At 37.2% G+C, this 23094-nt stretch overlaps 1 protein-coding gene across 3 annotated transcripts in view; it reads left to right on the top strand.

Moving 5' to 3' along the window:
- The window catches only part of BNC2 (basonuclin zinc finger protein 2), a 239257-nt gene that overhangs the window by 90743 nt on the left and 125420 nt on the right, over window positions 1–23094 (top strand). The window lies entirely within an intron of this gene.

Raw genomic sequence — 23094 nt, 5'->3', positions numbered from 1 at the left:
TCATAATTGTCTTTCTTTTCCCTTTCATGTTACTTTAAACAAAACTTGAAATGACAGCAATTTAGAAACTAAGGAATGCAGGTTTTTTCCAAGTATGTTCTTGTGTTAGTACATTCATAACAGAACTGATTTTCTTGTTTATTTATGATTTCTTAGAGTTCACTATTGATCATTGCTTATGACCTTTATGTAATTGACTAGAAATACAGTACAACTGTGAAACTCTGAGAAAATCCTAGTGTTTAATTCACTTAATGTTGTCTTATGTTCTTTTCATACATATATGGTTTTTAGCCATATGGATTTATGCATAATAAAATTCATCTTGCATTTAAAAAGAGAACAAAGAAGTGCAGTGACAGATTCATACGTCCAGGAGAGAACATGTACATGAAGCAGAAATACAGCCACAAGAACATACCACATTTGCAGGAGAGGTAAAAGCTTCCCACCCATTAACCTGTTGGCAACAGGAGTCTGCATTTCAGTGCATGGGTGCTTAGAACTTAGACTGACATTTTTGCCAGTGTCAAGGGGTTAAGTTTGTAGCTGTTGTTTTGTTGCATTCCCAGAGCGAAGTCTAAACCGTATCAAAAAGCTGCTGGATCACTTCACACTTCAGCTGTCCCCTGAATCCTTCCTTCCCTCTAATGTTGGTGTTTTGTCTCTCTTTTTCTCCTCCCCTCTCTATACTCCTGCAAATACAACTGCTCTTCACAGAGCTGGTGTCAAGCTTCAATGAATGTAACTCTGTCTTGCTAAGTGTATTAATGCTGCACTCCAGATGTGAATCTTGTTGTTCATCCTAAAGCCTCTGTGTTGGCTTTCATGTGTGCATGTGTGTAAGCAAGAGCTTAGGTTGTTCGTTAACTGTCTTTTTTAAGGAAAACTGAATGCTGCAATTGTTCAACTATTTCTGCAGTCTGTATTGCAGCTTGTAATAAGCTTGTATGAACCATATGGAAATAAGGGTGAAGATTCAAATGAAAAAAACAAAGTAAAATTAAAGAGGATTTTGTTACTTTATTGCAAGGTCATTTGTGGATAACTGAAACTAAGAAAACCTGGTCTTTACCCTGCTTTGTCAATGTGGAAAGTATATAGCATCCCTAGAATGCCTTACCAAAAGTGTTAATATCTCATAACAGCAGTAATAATAATCCTTTTACTCTAGCTAATCTTGTGCTAATCTGTTGGTAAGTCAAAAGTATTAGACCATTTTAAATTTATTGTGTCAGCTCAGCTGAAGTAACTGGCATGCTGCTATAAACATTTGGGAGAAAAGTTCTTTGAACTAAAATAACAATGTCATAAAGTAAAGAATTTTGCTAGGTCTAACACAGGAACTCTAAGGATGTCCTTTGCTTTAGGTCCTGGACAAAAGGATTTGAGTTTATACAGAAACAGAATACTGCTGTTTCCTTGATGTGTACTATTTCTGAATTGGATTCACTCTTTACTACTTCTTACTAAGCAAACAGGGAGAATTCACCAGCTGAAAGATTTTCTACTTGTAACCTTTTCTTCTTGTAAATGAGTAACTGCTGTTTGCACAAAGATACTGAAGTTTTTTATGTCTGTAGCCAATGAAGGGATTTAGCATACTTCATTAATTTTCTGTTTAAATTTTGTCTTTGGTTGTGTAGCATAAAGTAATAACCTAGGCTTTTATCCATCGTATCAGTTAAGCTTACCTGCTGACAGTTTTATATTTTGGAATTTTACCCTGTCCCTTCTGCCACTCTTCTTAGCAGCATGTTTTATATTATCCCTCAAAGGCTAAATCAGATACTAATACTCTTCATAATGTATTCAGATCAGACTCAATACAAATAGTGATGAAAGCTGGTAAGAAGAATAATTTCTGCTTTCTCTCTGTCTTACAAGAAAATGATTCTGTTTTATATGGTTCTGTCTTTGGTGAAAGATTTCAGTGATCACCCAGGTAGCAGTGAAAATTTGCCTTTTCTTAGCTATCAGGATAATGCATACAAAGGCCCATTTCCATCTGTATACAGTATTTTGAGTTAGAAGGCACACTGTCAGAAGAGAGATTATGTTTCATATTGAAGATCATAGAATCATAGATTAGTTTTGTTTGGAAAGGACCTTAAGATCGTCTAGGTTCAACCCCCCTGCCATGGGCAGGAACGCCTCACACTAGACCCTGTTGCCCAAGGCTCTGTCCAGCCTGGCTTTGAACACTGCCAGGGTTGGAGCATTTACCACTTCTTTGGGCAAATGTGATACATTATCAGAATACTTTAAATCTTGATATGCCTGTTACTGTGAAGTTCTTTCTGTGGTAGCAGTTTGAAAATTTGCTTTTACATTGTAAATTTGAAAATTCAGTTTTTATTTCTGATTGCTAATATCAAGATGTCATTTAATTTCTTATACATGCACTTAAATTTCTTATACCTCCATGGAAGTTTTTCATACCTTATGCACAAATGAAGTTTGTGTATGACTGTAAAGATTTAGTCATGTTAAATTTAGAATTTAGGGATGTGTATGAAATTTGTTTAACCTATTATAATTTGGTTTGTATTTCTCAGGAATTGTATTTAAAACCAAATGTAGACTTCAAAAACAACAGCCTTTTGCAGTCATTTGTGAGATTCTTTTTCATTCATTTCTTACATGGAGTTTTGGATTTTTTTACTCAGTATTTTTGAACCAGATATACTGGTCAGACTTACTCTTTATATTTCCCTTAGTTATACACTTCAGCTACAGAGCTGAGTTTCATTGGTAGAAGTCTTGGTCTATAACAGAAAATACTGTGGTTACACTTGTATTTTGATGTTTGAGGGTCAACTGAAATATGATTGCAATGCAGAGACAGAAAAAGAGAAAACATGGAAAAAGTATTTTCACATATGAAAACCAGAACTACTTTGCCCTTTTGAGTCAAAATCTGAAAGTGTATATATAAAGTGTATATCCATGCACTTTCCCACCAAATGCCTTCACAGTCGGCTTCTTTTGCTTAGGTGATGTGTTTGTACTCATTGGTGTTTTCCTGCAAACTCTGTTTCCTGTCATGTATGATTTGTGACCCTTTAATTTCTATCTTATGAAGTTTTGTCCTGAATGAATGAAGCAACATGGTCTGTGCTTTGCCTGAAAGGGCCAGAGGTCAAAGCTAACCTCAAGCAGAGACTGGGGAATCCTCTCATCATTACTACTTAATCTTTCAGAGTTGTGTTCTCTGATTATACTGCACCATATACCAGTACATATTTTACCTAGTACATGGATCGGTTTTAAATCCTGAGAGCAAATATAATACCCAGCTTGTACACTGTGCTTTACAGCTGTCAGTTTTGAAGCACTATAGGAACAGTTTTATGAGTTTTGTCTCCAGATGGGAAATTCAGGCAAAGGAGAAGGGAAGTGACTTGGTCAGTGCAAAAATGGTTGACTGTGTCAGGCATGATCATTTCTGAAGCATCCAGTAAAATTAATTGGTTGACATATATCAGATTTCTGTCTGGTTCAGAGGTCTGAAGCTTGTTGGTACAGGGACAAAGAAAGATCATCTGAATCTATTTTGCTAAGTGGTTTAGTTAAACCATGATAAAGCTGTATGTGAATGATCTTATTCAAAAAGAGAGTGGCCTGAAGTACTTTACTGATTCCTTTCATGTGTAGAGTTGCATTCTTCCATTCTCAGCATTGTTTGTTCACTTGACTAAAAGAGACTGTTGATGGATCCATATCACTTCCTTCTCCCCTTCCCCTGCCATGCATACCTCGGCACTTTCAGCTGTATGAGAGTTTGACAGACAGAAATCCCCTTTCAGTTTATGCATTTTTAAAAGTTAGCATTTATTTAAGGGGTGTGGAATTGTGTATTTGTATAATAGTATGAGTTGAAGCCAGTGTTTTATCTGGGACAGAGAGAGCATCCCTGCGCTAGGTACTTAGGTGACTTGTGCAGAAGTGTCCTTGATCTTAACTTTATGTGTATGTGAAATGCTATGAAAAATATTAGAGACAGAATTTACACAGTGCAGTGTTATACCAGGAGGTGAATGTTTGTAGTATCAGGGCTTCAGTTTGTAAAACACTAAATAAATGTACTGTGCTATGTAAGTATTTTTCAGTAGTCTTTATTCCCAGTTGATTCATGCTGCTCTTCAAGTGTTCTGCAGACTATTCAGAATGGAGCAACCTATTGTAAAGGATGAGCAGTGTAGAGGTTCAGATGCTTATTCTACCTGCTGCCTGTCCTGATGGCTCTCTCCCACAGCCACTGCCGCTTGAGCTGAGTGGCAGAGGGAAAGCTTATTGTTCAGCGACTTTTGCTTATGTCCTGGCAAAAGCTGGGGAATATTTCTTCTTCCTCAGTTCTTTACTAGAGCAGTAAATGCTGAGAAAACGAAGGTGTTAAAACACAGGTTGGTGGCAATGTTCTAAGTACTGCAGCCTTTTCCCCCACTGAATGTGAGATGGAGCTCTGTAACACTGCATTTCCCTTTACAGAATGGAAAAGTATGTTCTGTGAGTACATGTGCAGCTGAGACAGAGCTGTACCATAAGGAGATATAGAGGAAAAATTCTGGGGAATGGAGGACCAGCTGAAAAAATTTTTCAAGGAACTTTCTCTTCCTGGCAGTGGGCAACACATAAAAAACAAGCTGAGTGGAAAGAGCTGTTTGTAAGGATGAGCTTTTGGTCAGGAATGGTAAATAGGATTTGTACGTGTAGTTAGGTAGCTGATATCTAGCAGACACTTAAGCTTCCCAACTGATTACTGAAATAAATCATACTATGTAGTTGTTTTAACTCAGACCTCTGCACAGTATTTTCTGCCCTGTTCTAAAGAAAAATATATTAGAGCCAGTCATAACTTCAGATAATTTAATCTGTATTTCAGAGATGCAATCACAAAATAATGGAACCCAGATTTTGGCCCATGATGAAGTGTGTGGTCCATACAGTGACTTCAGGTGATTCAGGTGGAATAGTTCTTTATTTGTCCTTTACTTATTTTATTATGAAATTATATTTATGCTTTTAAAGTGGGGAACATTTTTTGTTTCAGCTGTTCTTGCTAGATAGATTAAACACAAACAGATAATCTTAAAAACACTTTTGCATTTGGAAAAATAATAGCAGTACCATTTATGCGGGCACTGCATCATGGAACAGCTACTTAATTTCAGGAAACAGTCTAATGAATATGAACACTTTGGAAATTAGTTGCCCATTTCATTAATTGTTTATTTTCAAAAGAAAGGAGCTAGTCAAGCAAAGATACTGTTTGGTTTAAATTGCTCCACCAAACTATCTCCAGATGTTGGGGGAGGTGGGGAAGGAAGAAACTTCATCCACATTTGAATACGTGAAACTTCTGTATCATGCTCACAATTCATAAACTGTGTTTGGATGCCATTTTTACTTTGTCTCCTGCATCTAGATCTTTTCCTTGTTTTTGTCCAGCAAAACAGTTTGTAGCAGTCTGCAGCAGTATCTGCTGCTGAAGTGTGAAGTGTCCAGCTGAAGAAAATAAACTGGCTGTTGCATTTTCAGTTTATGTAATATAAAGTTTGCATTTTTCTCTTTCAGAAATAGTGGGGAAAAAAATTACATGTTATATATCACTATGTGGTAGAATAAATGACAAATAATTAGCAAGAAAGGACAGATTAAAATTATGAAAATTAATGAATTTCATCAGTGAAAGTAGTAAATATGTTTCTGGGGTGCCAACTTTCTTTAAGATGCTCACTTTCCAATTTGCTTTTACTGCACCTTTAAAAACAGTAAGATTTCTTTCTAAATCTGCATAGGATATCAAACAAGTCTGTTTTGTTTCCAATATTTATCTCTTTTTTTTCTTTCCCTTTTAAAAATTGATTTTCTGTTTGTTTGTTTTTGTTTTTTTTACTTTCTGCTCAGATTTTTGTCATCTATTTGTTTGGTCTTTTGGCTGAGCAGTATCTTACTCCTTATGCCCTTTGCTCTTCCCAAAAGGAGGAATAAATCCCCTGTCCATTTTTGCTAAGAAATATTAGGGAAACTTATTTCTGAGTGATAACCAGCCAAAAACAACACTGGATTTGTGTTCAGGGTTGAATTGTACATGTCTGTTAAAAAAGGCAATTGTGCCACAGTTCACTTTACAGTTATTTTCCAGATTATTCAAAATACTTGAACATTAGAAGAATCTGTCTAATCCCACAGGAAAAACTGTCCAATAAGCCTCTCCCTTCATCTAAGGGTCATAGAGGAAACCCTGGCTAGACGTTTTGGTGACTAATTTAAAATATCTGGCAAGACAATTGATAGCACCCTTCCTTTGTGTTGTGACAAATACATTTCGACTGCAGTTTATTAACATAATCCAGCACAACCACAGACATATTGTATGTATTATAGTGCAGAATTAGAAACATTTTTTGCACATCACAGTCTTTACTCTTTCTCTTTTTTGACAAGGATCTGGATAATTGCCTCAACAAATGAACTGCTGTGTTCAGTCTGTTTCTATAATTTCATAAATTGTTTTCCATGCTAAAACTAAGCAAGCTTTTACTGAGTAACTGTAAAGAACCACAGTGTAATTACAGGAGCAGCATTATTAAAAAGTGTGACAGAAATGGCAGTTTAACTGACAGCTACTTTTTCTTTGTTAGAAAAATTAAGTATTATCTCATGAAGTGCCAGTTACTGAGCAACAGTGTCTTCTGTCTCTCAGTCCCTCTTACTCTCATGCACACATGCATGTCTGCATGCATGTATCTTAGAGGTAAGATTACCACATAAACTGGATTGTAAATTACCAGCTGAGGTTCCTACTGCTCCAGGAAATTTTATTTACAGTTAAAAATAAGAGGGTTTGTTTCATACTTAGATAAGTTGAATATTTAGGTCTTGTGTACCTCTGTTTGTCTGATTATATTGGTTCCCTTTATTGATAAAAGGAATTAGCATTATTCCCACTATATAGATGGAAAAAGTAAGATGTAAGAAGTGATTAACTTTCCCAAGACTCAGAACACAGTGAATGACCAGGCTAAGAATGAAACCTAAGTTTGCTGTCTTAATCATTGAATCATGCTGCCTGCAATCAATATGGCCTTGATCCAAAACCCACAGAAATCAGTGAAAAGAAACATTTTGATCAGTCCTGTATGTAATGTAAAGACCTTGCTTTAGCTGGTTTATTTTCCCCCTAATGATGTGATTATTAACCTTCTGCTTTTTCATACCATATTTTTGTAGAGAGTAATTGACAGTCATGCTGATATAATTTGAATGAGGAGCAGGAGCTAACTTCACCAGTTCTAAGGTCCTTCTAACTTGTTTTCAGTTGGATGCCTTTTCATACAAGAAACGTTCAACATTCCAAAACCATTCATTATCTTTAAAAATGTGTATATGTTAAGTATCAGGACTTTTTTTTTATGTTTTCAAACCTTCGCTTTTACTAATCATAAAATGAGCAGAACTATATTCTACAATTATCAGATTTGAATAAGGGTTAATACTAAATAGGTGATTATTACTTTTAAGTTGTATGCTTAGCTACAGTCCAGTCAGTCAGGTGTAAACATTAAGCTCTTGGGTAGTATGAGCAACAGTAGGTGAGAGCCTAGCATATATCATATATAATTTGGTTTGTAAAATGTATGCAGGCTGGAGTTGTGTGGGTTGTTACACTAATTTTGCTTAAGAAGGAGGCAAAAATATAAAGATTTTGTGAAAATACTTAGTTATAAACAAGATTTTAAAATTATTTTCACTGATACAAAAATTTCGGACATAGTTTAAATTGTGAAGACTACAGCAAATGTAAATTTCTTTTTTTCTGAATGTCATTATTTCATATTTTTTTTACTGTCTGTGATGTCACATGTCCAAAGGGTTTTATTAGATTAATAAAATTGCTGCAAAAAATAGTGGAATTGTCATGAAACTTGTAAGGCTATTCCATTAATGTTTTGTAGTTAAAAGTGTCTGAGAACCAGGGAAAATGAGAACAAGTACTTAATTAACTGAACCGTAGTGATTGTGTTTAGATAATCACTTCACAAAAAAACTGGCTGTATGAAAATTTACCTTGATTCATGTCCTTGTCAGTTGTGATCTTTAAAGATCTGTTTGCCTTAAAGCTCAGGATCTGCCTACAGATCTGTGAAAACCTAACAGTATGTGATATTGATTGGCTCAGTAGCATTGGTGATGTCTGTCCGTAATACCAAGGAAAGAGGTTAACCAGGTGTTGCTACAAAGGACCCTTCTGGTGAAATATTTCTTAAGCAAACCTTTTGAAAAAACAAACAAACTTATATAAACCTTTCCTAAAAATTCTGCAAAGCTCTCTGTTGTGTAGTATGCCATTTAGAATCTGATTTTAGCATGGCTGATCCATCAGTTTCGTTTACCTTTTTTGCACTATACTCAGAAATACATCTGAATACTCTGAAGTCTTGTTGATGTCTGACAAATAACCTGTACAATCATGTACTCAGGTAATCTATTTTACCATTTTTCTTACATGAAGTATGGGGGATTCCAAGTTCTTAGATGTCCAGTAATCTTTAGTTCCAGGCGTGGCATGAATAGAGATATTTTTTTTCCTCCCACAGTTCTCATAAGATTAAAAATACAAATCTGAAATACCTGTATCAGGCAGACATTTGAGTAAACAGCAGCATAGTGAAACCAGATCCCCTCCAGCTTTGTTCTTAGTGTTGAAGAAAATTATTATAGCTCTCTAATCTTCTCCCAAGCCTCCCCTCCAGCCCACCTTCTGCAGCACTCTTGTAATCCAGAGCTACCTTTGATTGCATTAATAAGAGGTGTGGTGTGACTAGGCAGGAGCTGCTGATTGCTGCTACCTTTTCACTATTAAGTAAGTGTAATGGAATTCCCTGGCTGTAAGTTCCTGGCAGGCCAAAACAAAATGGTTGTGAGACTGTATGCAGCTTCCAGGCCATACTTCGTGCAACCATATTGTAAGAACTAAGTATCATTGCAAAGTCTACCTTTCTACCAGAGACTGTAGGAATAGATTCATGCATTCAGAAATTGTGGAAAGGTAAAATAGATAGACATGTAGACTCTGGAACTGCATAACTATTGTTTTGCTTGGAGACATAATCAGATAGGTTAACAATATTTTTATAAATTATTTTTTTAATCATATTAATTATCCTGGTAGGTTATTTGGGTTAATAGGGCAAATACTTTTCACTTTTCTTTGTACTCTGAATACAAGTGGGAGTGAGAGTACGGCTTCGACTTTCTTCCATATAGATACTAGAGCTAAGATGTCTTCTGACTTAATCTAGTGAGTCATGGTATATATATTTGCCCCATCTTCTCCCCTTATCAACAGGTTCCACGCATGTGAAGTTCTGAGTACTCTTGCTTATGTTGTTTCTTTGCTTAATGTTCTGTGAGAGAGGGATTCCTCAGAGTTGCTGTCATGTTACTCTTTTTTTTGCATTCATAATTTGTGTCTCTACAAAACCAGGAGATGTTTAGGAGTTAAATGGAATGAAATTGATAATGAAAGCAACATACTTCTAGCTTTTGCATTGTTTTTTTCTAAAATTACAGATATATTTTTATCCTTGCAGGTCACATGCCTTTTTTGAGAGTTTTCCATCAGTTGTAAGGATAAGTTCTGAGTAGTAAAACTCTTGAGGTACACAAGTGAACCTCAAGATCACTGCAGGTGCTTTACAAATCAGTTGGAATTCAGTGGCGTTCCTGCTTTTATACTGTAAAACCTAACCATCCAGGTAATGCCTGTACACTGAGGATTCTGGTAAAAGCCATTTGAAAGGGGGGTGTGTGTTGTGGGTATTTACTATAGAAATTGTTAAAATTAATTCCATACTTCCTGTTTTTCGATGAACGTATTTATTTCAACAGGATGGATGCACATTATGTGCAATGACATGTTTTCACATGTGAAAGCTTTGCATGGCTGTGACAGGCCCATCAATTTGCTATTATGCATGCTACTCTCAAAATTGTAATATTTACCCCTTGACATATTGAATTTTAAATTCTCATGAATGTGAAAGGCCAGTAGTTCTGACCTTTTCCTCTAACATGTTTTTCAGTTTTTCTTGTTTGCATCTTTTTCCCTAGTTCTTTTGTTTTATTTCTCTACACATCCCTCCTCCCTTACTCCCCCCCCCCCACCTTCTGCCTTTATCACCTCCCTCTCCTAACTTCTTTCTCCTCATTTGACCCCCTGCTTTCCTTCGTTCTTTCTTTCCTTAACCACTACCTGTCAGGTTTTTTGCTTCTCTCCACGTATTATTACTCCCTTGAAGTTTTACAAGGGACTGGGAGAGCTTTGCAACTTCTCCTGGTGCTGACTAAACACTTGAAAAGTCATCACTTTCTTATGAGCAGTCATTTCCCAAAGCATGCCAAGTATTTAAGATTTAGGAAAAAGGAACAACCTGGCATAGACCCAAAGTCTCTTTTGACTTCAAAACTGTGCCTGACCAAAACCACCAGAAAACATCAGAAAAATCGCAGAAGTGGCAATTTTGTTTAAGGAGAATTATGTTCTTTTCATCTGCTGCAACTCACTTCAACAGTACTGAATTTGCATGCTGACACTAACAGAGAATTTACAAAGCTACTGAAGTTATATGTTTCTTTTAGTAGGGTGTAATAGTATTACTATCTAATAACTATTAGATACTGTTCTACTCAGTAATCAGGTGAGATGCCTCTGTGTTAACTATTTTTGCCACTCTCCTAGGAAGCATATGCCTTAGATCTTTCAAGTCCTTATTGAATATGGCCATTGTTGTAGGAAAGGGAAGAAAATGTTAAATGAGTTGAAAAATATTACCATATAGGCTTATAGCTGACAGCTGTATATGCCAACAGGCTTGAACGATAATTTTGAAAAATAATACATCAGTATGAACATATGGATAATTGCCAGTAATGGCCTCCAAAGGTTGCAAAGTAGTGGTTATACAGATGAAACCTCCTTTCTTCTCTTTAGTCTAAAATGGTTCTGAACTTGTTTGTTTCCCCCCTCTCCATCATGCATAGTCTCTGATGCTGCAATGTTTCTCCTGTTCCTTAGCCTTGGTCTTCAGTTGCTATTATTTCCAAGTATAGCAGTTGTTACTAATGCCTGACACCACACATGGTTTTCTTTCTTAGCCAGCCCAAATACCAGCACAATCATTTGTCCTTTCAAGCAAGACCTTTTGCCTGCCTAATGAGCTCCTCCTCCCCTCCAAAATGCCTCCTAGGAACTATGAGCACTCTCTTTTACCTCATCTTGTTCTTCTGCTCCCTGTTCAAAGATGTCCCTGTCTCACACCTTGCTTTGTGTCACCAGCCCTAGTGCTACCTGGCTGTGGCTAGCCTATGGGAAGGGTGGAAGCAGCTCTGTCCAGGCTGCCCGGAAAAGGAGACACCCTTTGCATAGCCAGCATTGTAGCCCATGGTCCCCTCATCTCATGTTCCCATGCCTGCTGGCAAGAGGTAAATCTCAGGCTTAAATCAGTAGAACTTGGTTGGGTGTGGGAAATGGAAAAAGAATGGAAGAAGAGTACAGACAGCAGCTGTAATGAGTAGGTGAGATTCTAAACAAGAATAAACAGAAGCTCCCAGCTTTTCTTTTGAGGACAGAACCTTGTTTTCCCTGATAGGCTGGGTTTTGTGCTGTGTGTCACTGGGACATCTCACAGTATGGGACACCCCCTTGGTCCTGTGCTGCAGGAAGATACCTGGCCTGCTTTTATACAGACTTACTCAGGTGCCAGGTGCGACATGGCCAAAAATGTATGGAGTGCTGCTTGGGCTTATTTGTTTAATGAAGCTGTTCAAAGAGTTTTTAGGAATTTCTGTATGGCATTCATTCCACTGTACAATATGGACACTACTGCCCCCCTTCCTACCACTGGCCAGACAAGCAACGAATCAGTGTTTTTATTTCTAACAAAACAGTGAAGGCCACTGCCATGTTCTTGTGTAGTTTAGTCTGTGCTAAGGAAAACTGGTCTTACTCTCTGTAAAAAATAGGTGGGAGGGGATAAAGATATTAAGTAACATTGGTTTATAACTTCTTGATAAATGAACAAGTCAAGTTCTATGAAGAGAGAAAAAAAGTGCATCTAACTTAAGCTGGTAGGTCCTTTATGACAATGTAGTTCACTGATCACTGCTTATGTACAGTCTAGCATTGAAAAAAAGCTAAAACTCAGAAATGCTTTTTCTACTGCTTTATGTGTTTTGCTTTTTTTTTTCCAATTTGAAAACGATTTACATTTATTTAAAGACATTTTTCTAAATTTTGCTTTGAATACAAATCATGTCATACAGCTTTGCCAAAATAAACTTGGCAGCTTACATTTTCTTTCCTTTTTTTTTTTTGAGTGTTGGCATGTAATGAATATTAATGGAGCATCACTTCCTGGGTTTTGGCATGATACTTTCTTCATGTAAATACTGCTTTCTGAAATACCAAAAGCCAGTGTTCATTTCAAAGTCTTCAATTAAATTTAGATGAATTGATAAAGAATGTGCTTTTTCTATTTTGTGAGAACTTGAATGTGGTTTGTTTCCTGATGAAAATTATTACGTTTTTTAGAAAGGTAAGGAAAATAATTCCATGAGTTTGACTCCCTTCTTAGCTACTTCTTACTTGTTCCTCTGTGTCTGCATTTAAGCTCCCAAAGTTAAACTGCTCTTCTTTTTGAGGATTTCGCAGCAGCAATCACATTTTTGGCAATCAAATAATAATAGGGAAATGTAAATCAGTCTGGATAAAATGGAACTGACCTGAATCTGATCCTTAAACTAACTACAACTATTCTTGGATTTTAAAATTTTGGGGTTTAGAAATTACTATCACACACCTCTGCACCATCTGGCTTTTCCTAGGAGTGGAAACAGACTTATCAGCATACTGTAACAGAGTCTGCTTTTGTGGTGTGTCTGGCAGAGTTGTTACTCAGAAACTGGAAATCTCAACAGAAGGGTGGCTTTTATGCAATTTCCAGACCAGTTTTCACACCAAAGAGGATTAGGTGGTAAGCAGAGTGGAGAAAGAGTGTGCTTGTGGTTGCATCTCAGTCTTACCAGTCACTAATTTGTGCTAGGCCAAATGTTGCTTTTAATTATGACCTGGTGGAACTCACAAAAATGAGAGAAAAGTCTCCCATTTGTCTCATTGTGACATGAACTTTTCATCATGGAAATCCACTGGCTGTAATGAGGTGACGCGTGAGTTTCTTGGAGCTGAGTTAAGTTCTCTCTGTATGTGCATGCTTGTTTTATGCTAGCGTCGTCCATCACGTAGACCCTGAGGTCTAAACGGAGGAACCCATTCCATCTGGCCTGTGCTTTTGTCCCACAGGAGAGAAAAGTTGCAATTAAGGGCTTGGTGTGCTGATTTAACTCTTCCTGCATACATACAGGCATTTACCGTACAGCTGCAGCTGACAGTCGCATATGTGGAGGTGAATGAAAGTGAGGGCTTCAGAGACTGGCTTTTGCGATGGTGAGGGTGGCAGTAAAAGCCTGTCTGGGAGCTATCATCAGAGCTGCTGTGAATTTATCAGGGGAGAAAGGACACTGAGGATCAGCTATAGCAGCGTCTGTGAATAAGGTCTACCACTGATAGCTGCTAGGGTTACCACATGTTTCAGTGTCTGTGCCATTCTACTGCCATACAAGCATCAAAATGTAAACTGAAAGTGGAATTTGATCCTATCTGTTAGATAGTTAAGCTGATAGCCTCACACTTCACTCTCTTGGGCTGATACATTTGAAGTACGGTAGAAAGCAGATACAGTTTAGAAAATGCATCCCAGTTCAGTAATCCTCTCAATTTTATAATATGGGGGAAGGGAGATTGTCACTGACAGACTTCCAGATTACTATGTTAGGCTCTGTTTCTCACAGCTGTTACAAAAAAAACTATGACAGGCACCTTCTGCCTTCAGTGAAACAGGACAACACTCGCACTGATTGTAATGGGAAGAGGCCCTGGGACAGTGTTTTGCACACACCAAGCCATTTCACTTTCATAGAATCTTAGAATCTACCAGCCTAGGTCTGTTTTGTACACAAAAGTTCACAGTATATGTATTTACTGCAAAGCATTTACATATTAAAAGGTGAATAAAGTAAGTTTTGTCCTGTAGTAAGCTGCTGGGTGCTATGACAGGAATAAATACAAGGTTTAGCACAAGCACAGCATGTGCACATAAGTATACACACAGGATTAGAGACTGACGACTGGTCTTTGCATAGGGAATGAGGGTGTTCCTGTTTGCAGAGCCCATGCTCAGCACTTCATATGCTGAGTAGTAGCAGGATTACTGTAGCTGATGCTAGTCTGACCTAACACCAGAAGCAGAAGGCAAAAGTGAAAGAAATGTTAAACATGCACTGAATATTGTATTCCTCTAGATAAAGTTGAGAGGGACCTTTCAGAAGAAGCTGGGAATGCACTAAATGTGTTCAGCTGACTTATTTGTCTATGAGGAAGTGTGTTGCTTGATTTTTAAAGGTGCTGAATACTGGCAAATCAAAATGGGCAGTTAGGATGTGATAAAAACAAGGAACAAATGAGGACTACGTTTATTCCTGGAACTGAAATAATCTAGAAGATAAACGGGTTCAAATACAGTGCATGCTGCCAAGTGACAAAAGATGCAGTTATTTTACTTCATTACAGGATATTAAAATACCTTCTTCTGGGTAGGGTCGCCTGATTGTTCCTGGGACATCTATACAGCTGTTGTCATCCTCTTCTGAATTCATGTGTCTGATTGGATAAGCTTCATTTAGTAAAACAGATTATTTTCTTTTAAAAAAAAAGAGAGAAAAAAAAGAAAGAAATCATTTCCCATTAATTGGTTTGCATTTCCTGCAGTTTCTGCAGAATTCTGAAAGTTTGAGTGTCTTGGGAGTATGACCTTTCTTATTCCAGCTCTGAGATACAGGAACAGGTTGCTGCAGCAAAGCTGTAGCTACTTGCCTAATCTGTTTTAGATCTGTGGATAGTATCAAAGCCAGACAGGTGACTGACTGCTCCTGTCACTGAATAAAGCCAAAAGCAATGGAAAATGAGAAGATGACAAAATTGTGTTATTAAACTGCTGTTTTTTCCTTGGGTGCAGTCTAGCATAAGAGCTTTCCTTGACTGATTTTAAATAAGTACATGTAGATGAAGACAAGCTATTATAAAATAAGAGATTAGGAGAAAAACTGATTTTATATTTAAATGCAAGATTTCCTGTCTATATGAGCATGCTTTCCTAATGAATCAATGAATCAGGTATTGTCTTCCCCACCTTAAATGCAAAACCAAAAGAGGACATGTTGATCTTTCCAAAACAATTTGGTAGTTATTTGGCCCAATTTAGCTACAATTAGTGTGAATTATGCAAGAAAATCTTGACTACCTGCTTTAAATGTCTTGCTCAGGGGCAAGTTACTGTGACAGAAACTGCAGTAATGGGCTGGCTACAGTCCACCACAAATGTATTAACAGCTAACAATTTGATTACATGGAAGTCTTAATCTCAGGACATTGTACACATGAATGCACATTCACATTTGTAAACCTCTAGAAATGATTGTGGCATTGAATATTTATTACCTAACATAGCAGTAGATTCTCAAGTGTAGCACAGGAGGCAATGATACTTACAGGACTAGTGACATGTAAAAAGCAATGCTACTATGTGGTCAGTTTCCTATACTTTGTTGGCCTTTTCCATGGTATTGTGCTTAAAATAATTTTCTCCTTGCTTACTGCTTCTTCTGTTACAGATACAGAATTTTCAGCCACCCATAAGTTAAACAGGTAAATAGTAAAGAAAGAAACCATTTCTGTTCTCCCCCACCTCCCCAGTGCCTTCCTCCCTCACTGATGCTTCTCACTGAGGAAGGGTCATTCTGCTGCAGCATCTTTGATAGACATGATTGCTGGTGTCTAAATTCTTGGGCAGACATTAAGGGGTGACAGTGGGAACACGGCTGTCATCTCAGCAAGCACAGTACTCAGCAGGACTGTAAAGGTTTTGAAGGGCTTCTACATTGCACAGTTTAGGGCTATCTATTCTCCCTTGAAGCAGAGATTACTTTAAAATGTCAGCGTCTCAAACATGGTTTAAGGCGTGCATTGCAAGCCACTGGATTTCTTTACAGTTAATTTTAGCATCAAAATTAATTGCTCATAAAAGTAACACATGCATCCAGGGTGGTGTTGTACAGGCAACCTAAATTTATTCTAGCTTCACTGTCAGGAGTTTACAAGTATGTTGTCTCAAGTCGCACTGAGGGCTATCTCCTTGAACTGCAGCTACCTGGGTTTTGATTAGCTTTCTTTACCCATGCATGATCAAATGTTATACATAATGTTACAGAAATAAGGAGTAATAAGGAAGACGTTATTTAGCATCAAGGTCCACAGAACCCATGCATGTGTTGAATGTCTTATATGCTCTGCAAAATTTAGTCTCAAATTGAAATGAGCACTAAAAATTGGGAGTCAATAAATAAATAATAAATAAATACTTTTTTTAGATTGTCTTTGTGCACAATTGTCTCACATACAATCTTTTTGCACCCATTTAGTAAAACTGATTTTAATATCATAATTTTTTTAATTAAAAATTGTTAAAAAATGCAGTGTTCACATTTGCATGTAACAATACATAAAAGGGAGACGTTTCTTTATCAAGTTGGTTGTAGTACCTTTTTCTGTGAATTCTTGGGAATTAAATTGGTAACTCAGGAAGAGGAAAGAAGCACGCCTGCTGCATATCATTGTAAAGGTGTTGTTTCTCCCATTTAGAAATATGACTAGATCTGGTGCCTTCTGTCCCAAAAGTTACTTAGTCTGGGGTATATTTTCTCTTGTTTATCCCCATACTGGTTCTGAAATCTAGGAATTCAGTGACGTTTTAGCACAGCATATATACTAGGAAATCCAGACTCTGCTTCTGCTTATCTCCTCTGCCCACCCTAAGACAGAAACCATTGTGACAAGGTTGTTACCTTAATTATGATGCACAGTGGTGAAGGTAATTTCGGAGGATGAGTCTGTGTTACCTCCTATATGCTTTCAACAGGGACTTGCTGACTAAGCGCATCCTAAGTGTTGCATCGGCCAGAGCCATAAGTGATACAGCATTTATCTTCTGTGAAAATGAATTTTGTTACTGTGAAGAATGTTTACACTTGTAAACCTGCTGGCACACATATTTCTTAGTCCTTTGCTTCATCATTTTGTGGATTTCACTTGTTTATAGGAATGAGCATTTCGCTTTCTCATCCTTATTCTCACTTACTATGCATTCATGCATCAAGTGTAATGGCTTTTGTTAGTAAACCTAGTGTAGCATCCTTCCTCAGTCTGATGCTTACATTGTACTGAACTCCCTAATTCTGTATGAGAAAGAATCTCTTCAAATTCAGTCAAGATCAGATTTCTTTTATTAAATACAACAAAACCAAAAAACAACAAAAACCAGTTAAAAGTGATTCCAGAGTTATTAACAATTCACTTTTTTGTTAAAGAATTATTTCATTGTTAAAAGCAACCATCTCTGGAGAAGAGAGTTACCTTTGAGAGAGAGATACCTAGTGCCAGTAATGCGAGAAATCAAAATTTTAAAGTAATGTAAAATTTCAAGGGTTCTAATGATGCCTCCATGGAAACTGTGCTTCAAGGTGTTACAAGACCTTCCCCATCACTGTTTTACAGTTTTCATATGGTGATTGATTTCCTGTTGGTGATTTAGAGTAATCTTTAGTAATTTATACTAAATAGATAATACTAGAGTAATCTCTAATAATACTAATCTCTAGTAATCTAGTAATCTTTAGTTTAGAGTCAGTAATGGCACTGACTAATGCCATTTATCACTAGTTTTAGTGACTTTACCTATGACTGCTTTGAGCTGTGACCGTGCTATTCCATAGTAAGAAAAACTTGCTAATATTTCACATTACTGTCCAACCAGCATAAGACACAACAGCTTCTTAACAGAAACAGGCAGATTTTGGTTTTCCCAAGCTGGGTGCTGCAAACTGATGAATAGGCAGCATTTTGCTCAAGGAGATGCTACGTAAGTGTAAATGGTATCGACAAATTATTTTTTAAAGTAAATGATAAATACATAGTTTGCTCTTTTGGCAATTTTGAAGATGTACCTGTTTACAGGAACTTCAGAATATGGAATTCTGATTCAATTTTTTGTCTGTTATGCTTACAGGACACAATGATTTAATTATTTATTGAATTGTTTGAGAAGAATGTTTTTGACCTTTAAAGAGGAGAGTATGAATATGTGTGTATGTAGACAGTGAGGATGCAAGTATTTGCAAAATCAAGTGGTATGTTTGATAGACAAAAAAAAAACAAAAACAAAAGGTGTAGACCATAAGAGACCTGGAAATATGTATGTTTTGCAGGCTCTTACTTGTACTTCTTTTTTTAGTTAACATACCGCTCTGTCTTGTCATTACTACATTAAAGATAAATATTGACCTTATGAATGACAGTGGCAGTAGATCTTGCTAGATTCCACACCCCCTTGGATTAAATTGAATCTGTCTTTGTGTAGACTTCAAACATGTTCTGCCAGACACAGCATGTCCTATCTTAGCTGAGTTGGACATTGTGTGTTGTAAATCTGTGCAACTAAAATACTGCTTTTAAATATGTGCTATAATGATTTAATGAGACATAAATTTGAAGATCAAAACTATTTAAATTTGAAGGTTTTGCAGAAGAAGAGGCCTGGGAGAACAAAAAAAAATTTCTGAGCTCACAGGATATTGTAAGATGGAAACTCCAGCTTTGTACCAGTAGGGGTAGATTTATTCTGTACACTGGGGAAAAAAAAATAAAAAGAACAAAACGAAAAAGGCACCAAACACCAACACATACAAAAAAAAAAACAACGAACACCACTTGAATAAAAAGAATAGGCTGGTAAAGCTTGTGTTTTGGTTTATAAAAGCAAATAAATATATGTATATTATATTGTATTATATATATTTGTGTTCTTGAGTATCGCTAAAGGACAACTTCCCATGAAATGATGCGTTCCTTTAGAATTACTGTCGATTTTCATAATTTTTTTTAAGCATTCCTATTGTAACCTACATCAAAAGGGCAGCTACGGTTCTTGTGTCTGCCTATACATATGCATTATGAAAAAGTGAGTCTACTGTAATTACCAGTTTGCAGAGCGAATTCCTGCAGGGTTTGTACTCTTCCCATTAGTAAAAGAGATAAGTTGAAATGTATTAAAATTTCACTGTACAACTGGGAGTTTTTGTTCACAGTAAATGTGGTAATGTTTCTTCATTGCTTGACTGTTTGTGTTTAAATTTAGGCAGTGTGCCCAACAGGGACAAAATTATACGATCAAGCTATGTATAAAAGAAAATCCTTCTGAGAAAACCAGTGATTGCTTTCCTTTCCTTTCCTTTCCTTTCCTTTCCTTTCCTTTCCTTTCCTTTCCTTTCCTTTCCTTTCCTTTCCTTTCCTTTCCCTTTCCCTTTCCCTTTCCCTTTCCCTTTCCCTTTCCCTTTCCCTTTCCCTTTCCCTTTCCCTTTCCCTTTCCCTTTCCCTTTCCCTTTCCCTTTCCCTTTCCCTTTCCCTTTCCCTTTCCCTTTCCCTTTCCCTTTCCCTTTCCCTTTCCCTTCCTTTCCCTTCCTTTCCCTTTCCCTTTCCCTTTCCCTTTCCCTTCCTTTCCCTTCCTTTCCCTTTCCCTTTCCCTTTCCCTTTCCCTTTCCCTTTCCCTTTCCCTTTCCCTTTCCCTTTCCCTTTCCCTTTCCCTTTCCCTTTCCCTTTCCCTTTCCCTTTCCCTTTCCCTTTCCCTTTCCCTTTCCCTTTCCCTTCCCCTTCCCCTTCCCCTTCCCCTTCCCCTTCCCCTTCCTTGCTCTGTCCTTTCTTCCCTTCCCTTCCATTCCCTTCCCTTTCCTCCCTTCCTTTCCTTTCCCTTCCCTTCCCTTCCCTTCTCTTCCCTTCCCTTCCCTTCCCTTCAGTACCCTTCCTTCCTCCCTCCCTCCCTCCCTCCCTCCCTCCCTGCCTCCCTTCCTTCCTTCCTTCCTTCCTTCCTTCCTTCCTTCCTTCCTTCCTTCCTTCCTTCCTTCCTTCCTTCCTCCCTCCCTCCCTCCCTCCCTCCCTCCCTCCCTCCCTCCCTGCCTCCCTTCCTTCCTTCCTTCCTTCCCTCCTTCCTTTCTTTTTTTCTTTCTGTTCTTTCTTTCTGTTCTTTCTTTCATTCATTTTTTCTTTCTCTTTCTCTCTGTCTCTCTTTCTGTCTTTCTCTAATTTTTCACTTTCCCTCCCACTTTCCTTCCTTCCTGCTTACCTGCCTGCCTCCCCTCACGTCTCTCGCTTTTTAAATAGTGGTTATACATATAATCATTCTCCATTCTGGCTAAGGAAAACATTTTCTCTATTTCACTTTTACTGTAATTCTCTCTCTTACATAAGGTAACGTTAGAATATATATTAGCAAACATTTGTTAAAAAAATCCATGGCTTTGTTTTTGGGAAATTATGAAGGAGCAAAATTTAAGGTCATACATGAATAAAAGAAATAAGTGTTTAGTGAACAACATTATCTTATGAAGAGGAAAAGAAAATCACCTGTTAATCTGACAGTAAGGGTTGTGTGGTCTGCTTTTTTTTACTTGCTTGAAGTGTCAGTTTTGTGGCTGACAGAGTTAGACACTAAAGGAACAGTTCAGGATTGAGTCTAATTTGTCTAAATAAGAGTTAAAACATGGGACAAAGTGTTGATGAGATAGGAAAGATTATTTTATTTTTGGAAGATACTCATACTTTTGTAATAAGTTATAATTCACTGTAGTCATTTTCAAAACAATAAAATATTTCATTACAACTTTTTCATATAACTTCTGTAGAATTTCATATTTATGTTCGCTGTCTAAAATACAGTACAATGCTGTCTAAATACATGTATTTTTTTGGCCAAATTGAAATCCCATCATATAGACTACAGAAAACAGCAACATCTAAAATGGTAAAGAAAAGCCTGAAAAGTGAAGTACACCTGAAGAGCAGATTAGACAATAAACAATGTGCTTGTGACATTTTTAAAGGAGAATTCCTGAATAAATGAACAGCAAGTAATAACTACTCAAAGAGCCATGCTGCATCAAATCAGATTTTGCTTAGTGTTTTGACTTACAGAAGAAAAAGGTAGAAAATAAAAAAATCTAACTAATGATTTTGCCAACATACATTTGTGTGGATATTCATTTTTTTCTCATAAGGACCCTTATTTATCTGTTAAAGGTGATTTTTTTTTTCATATTTACATTTTTTCACTTGTAACTTTCACTGGACAGTCTGTAACTGAGACCAAACAAAACCAGACTTGAGAACAAGCTACTTATCTGATGACCTTAAGACTTTAAACATTTTAATATTTTTTTATTAATTTTTGGAGAAAAAAAATATGAAGAATATATATTTGATTTAATAAATTTAGGTAATTTTTTGAAACCATTTATAATCTATTAATAGCATCTTATTTTGTAGATTACTGACCCACTGTTCCATGTAATGCAACAAACATATGTTCTTATCTTCTACATGCCTGCTACATCCACAGGCTCAATGCCCTTTTTTAGATGCATAAGACAAATTCCTTTGGGGGGGTGCTTTATTTAGTGTTAATTTAGTTTTACATCACAAGTTGTTATTGGTTTACATACTTTCTCTGAAAACATGTGCTGTAAGCAAATGGAAGTCTGTTGTGAACAGCAAGGCTGGTACTGCAGTGTGGGAATCTCAGTATACTTTATCTTATATAGTTGCCAGTAGAGATTTTTTTTTTATTATTTTCCTACAGAGGTGCAAGTAATGTTTATAGAAAGAAAAAAATAGACTTTTACTAGAAATTGTAAATAGTTACTCAGTTTGGGGAATGTTTTTCTTCTTTCATGTAAAAGCAGTAAAGGTGTGTGTAGGGATGTTGTAGAAATAGTAAACTATTCAGTTGCTCAGAGAATTATAGAATAGTTTGGATTGGAAAGGACCTTTTAAGGTCATCTAGTCCAATTCCCCCCAGAATGAGTAGGGACATCTTCAACTAGTTCAGGCTGCTCAGAGCACCATCCAGCCTAATCTTTAATATTTCCTGGGACAGGGCATCTACCACTCTGTTGGCAACCTGTTCCAGTGTTTTACCAACCTCATTGTAAAAAAATCTCCCTTATATGTACTCTAAATCTACTCTATTTTAGTTTAAAACTATTACTTCCTGTCCTGTTGCAACAGGCCCTATTAAAAAGTCTGTTTCCATCTTTCTTATAAGCCTCCTTTATATATTGAAATACTGAAATCAGGCTCCCCTGAGCCTTCTCCACATTGAACAACCCCAACTTTCTCACCTTTCCTCATAGGAGAGGTGCTTCAGCCCTCTGATCATTTCTGTGGCTCTCCTCTGGACCTGCCTCAACAGGTCTGTGTCTTTCCTGTGCTGATGACTCCAGAGCTGGGCACATCACTCCTGGTGGGGCCTTACCAGAGACAAGACAGTAAAACCAGTGGAAGCAACTTCCCTCCTGTTCTCTCTAAGGATGGTAGTTGTGCTTACTTGAGATGAGGAGCTGGGTGGAGTTAGCAGAGTTAATCTCTAGAATAGTCATGGATAGTGAAGGGGCTGTGAGGCTTTTTGCAGGTGTCCATCGCACTATTGGATACCTATCCAACACTGGCCATTACTTTGACAAAGTGCATGGCTGCACTCCAGTTACTGACAGTATTGGTTTCATAACATGAATCTGTTTCTCATCTCTAAGAACAAATGCCTGTGCTTGCTAACATCCTCTTAGGCACAGGGAATCTCATTCTTAAATCGACCATGTGTTTTCCTTCCAATTTTAACCAAGAAGCACTTGTCAGTTTTAATTTTTTTATTGCAAACAACTTCACCTTTGATGCCTGGGAACCTCAGGCTGGTTTTACATGCTATAGAAACACAAGGTGATATTGTACTTGCAGTGCTACTGTAGAATATGCTGTTGGCAGCACTCTGAGTTGAGTGTGTAGAATCAGAGTGAATATGGCCTACAAAAAGT

This window comes from Melopsittacus undulatus, chromosome Z (assembly GCF_012275295.1).
Source record: "Melopsittacus undulatus isolate bMelUnd1 chromosome Z, bMelUnd1.mat.Z, whole genome shotgun sequence".
Classification (NCBI taxonomy): Eukaryota; Metazoa; Chordata; class Aves; order Psittaciformes; family Psittaculidae; genus Melopsittacus; species Melopsittacus undulatus.
This window is presented reverse-complemented; position numbering and strand designations above follow the sequence as displayed.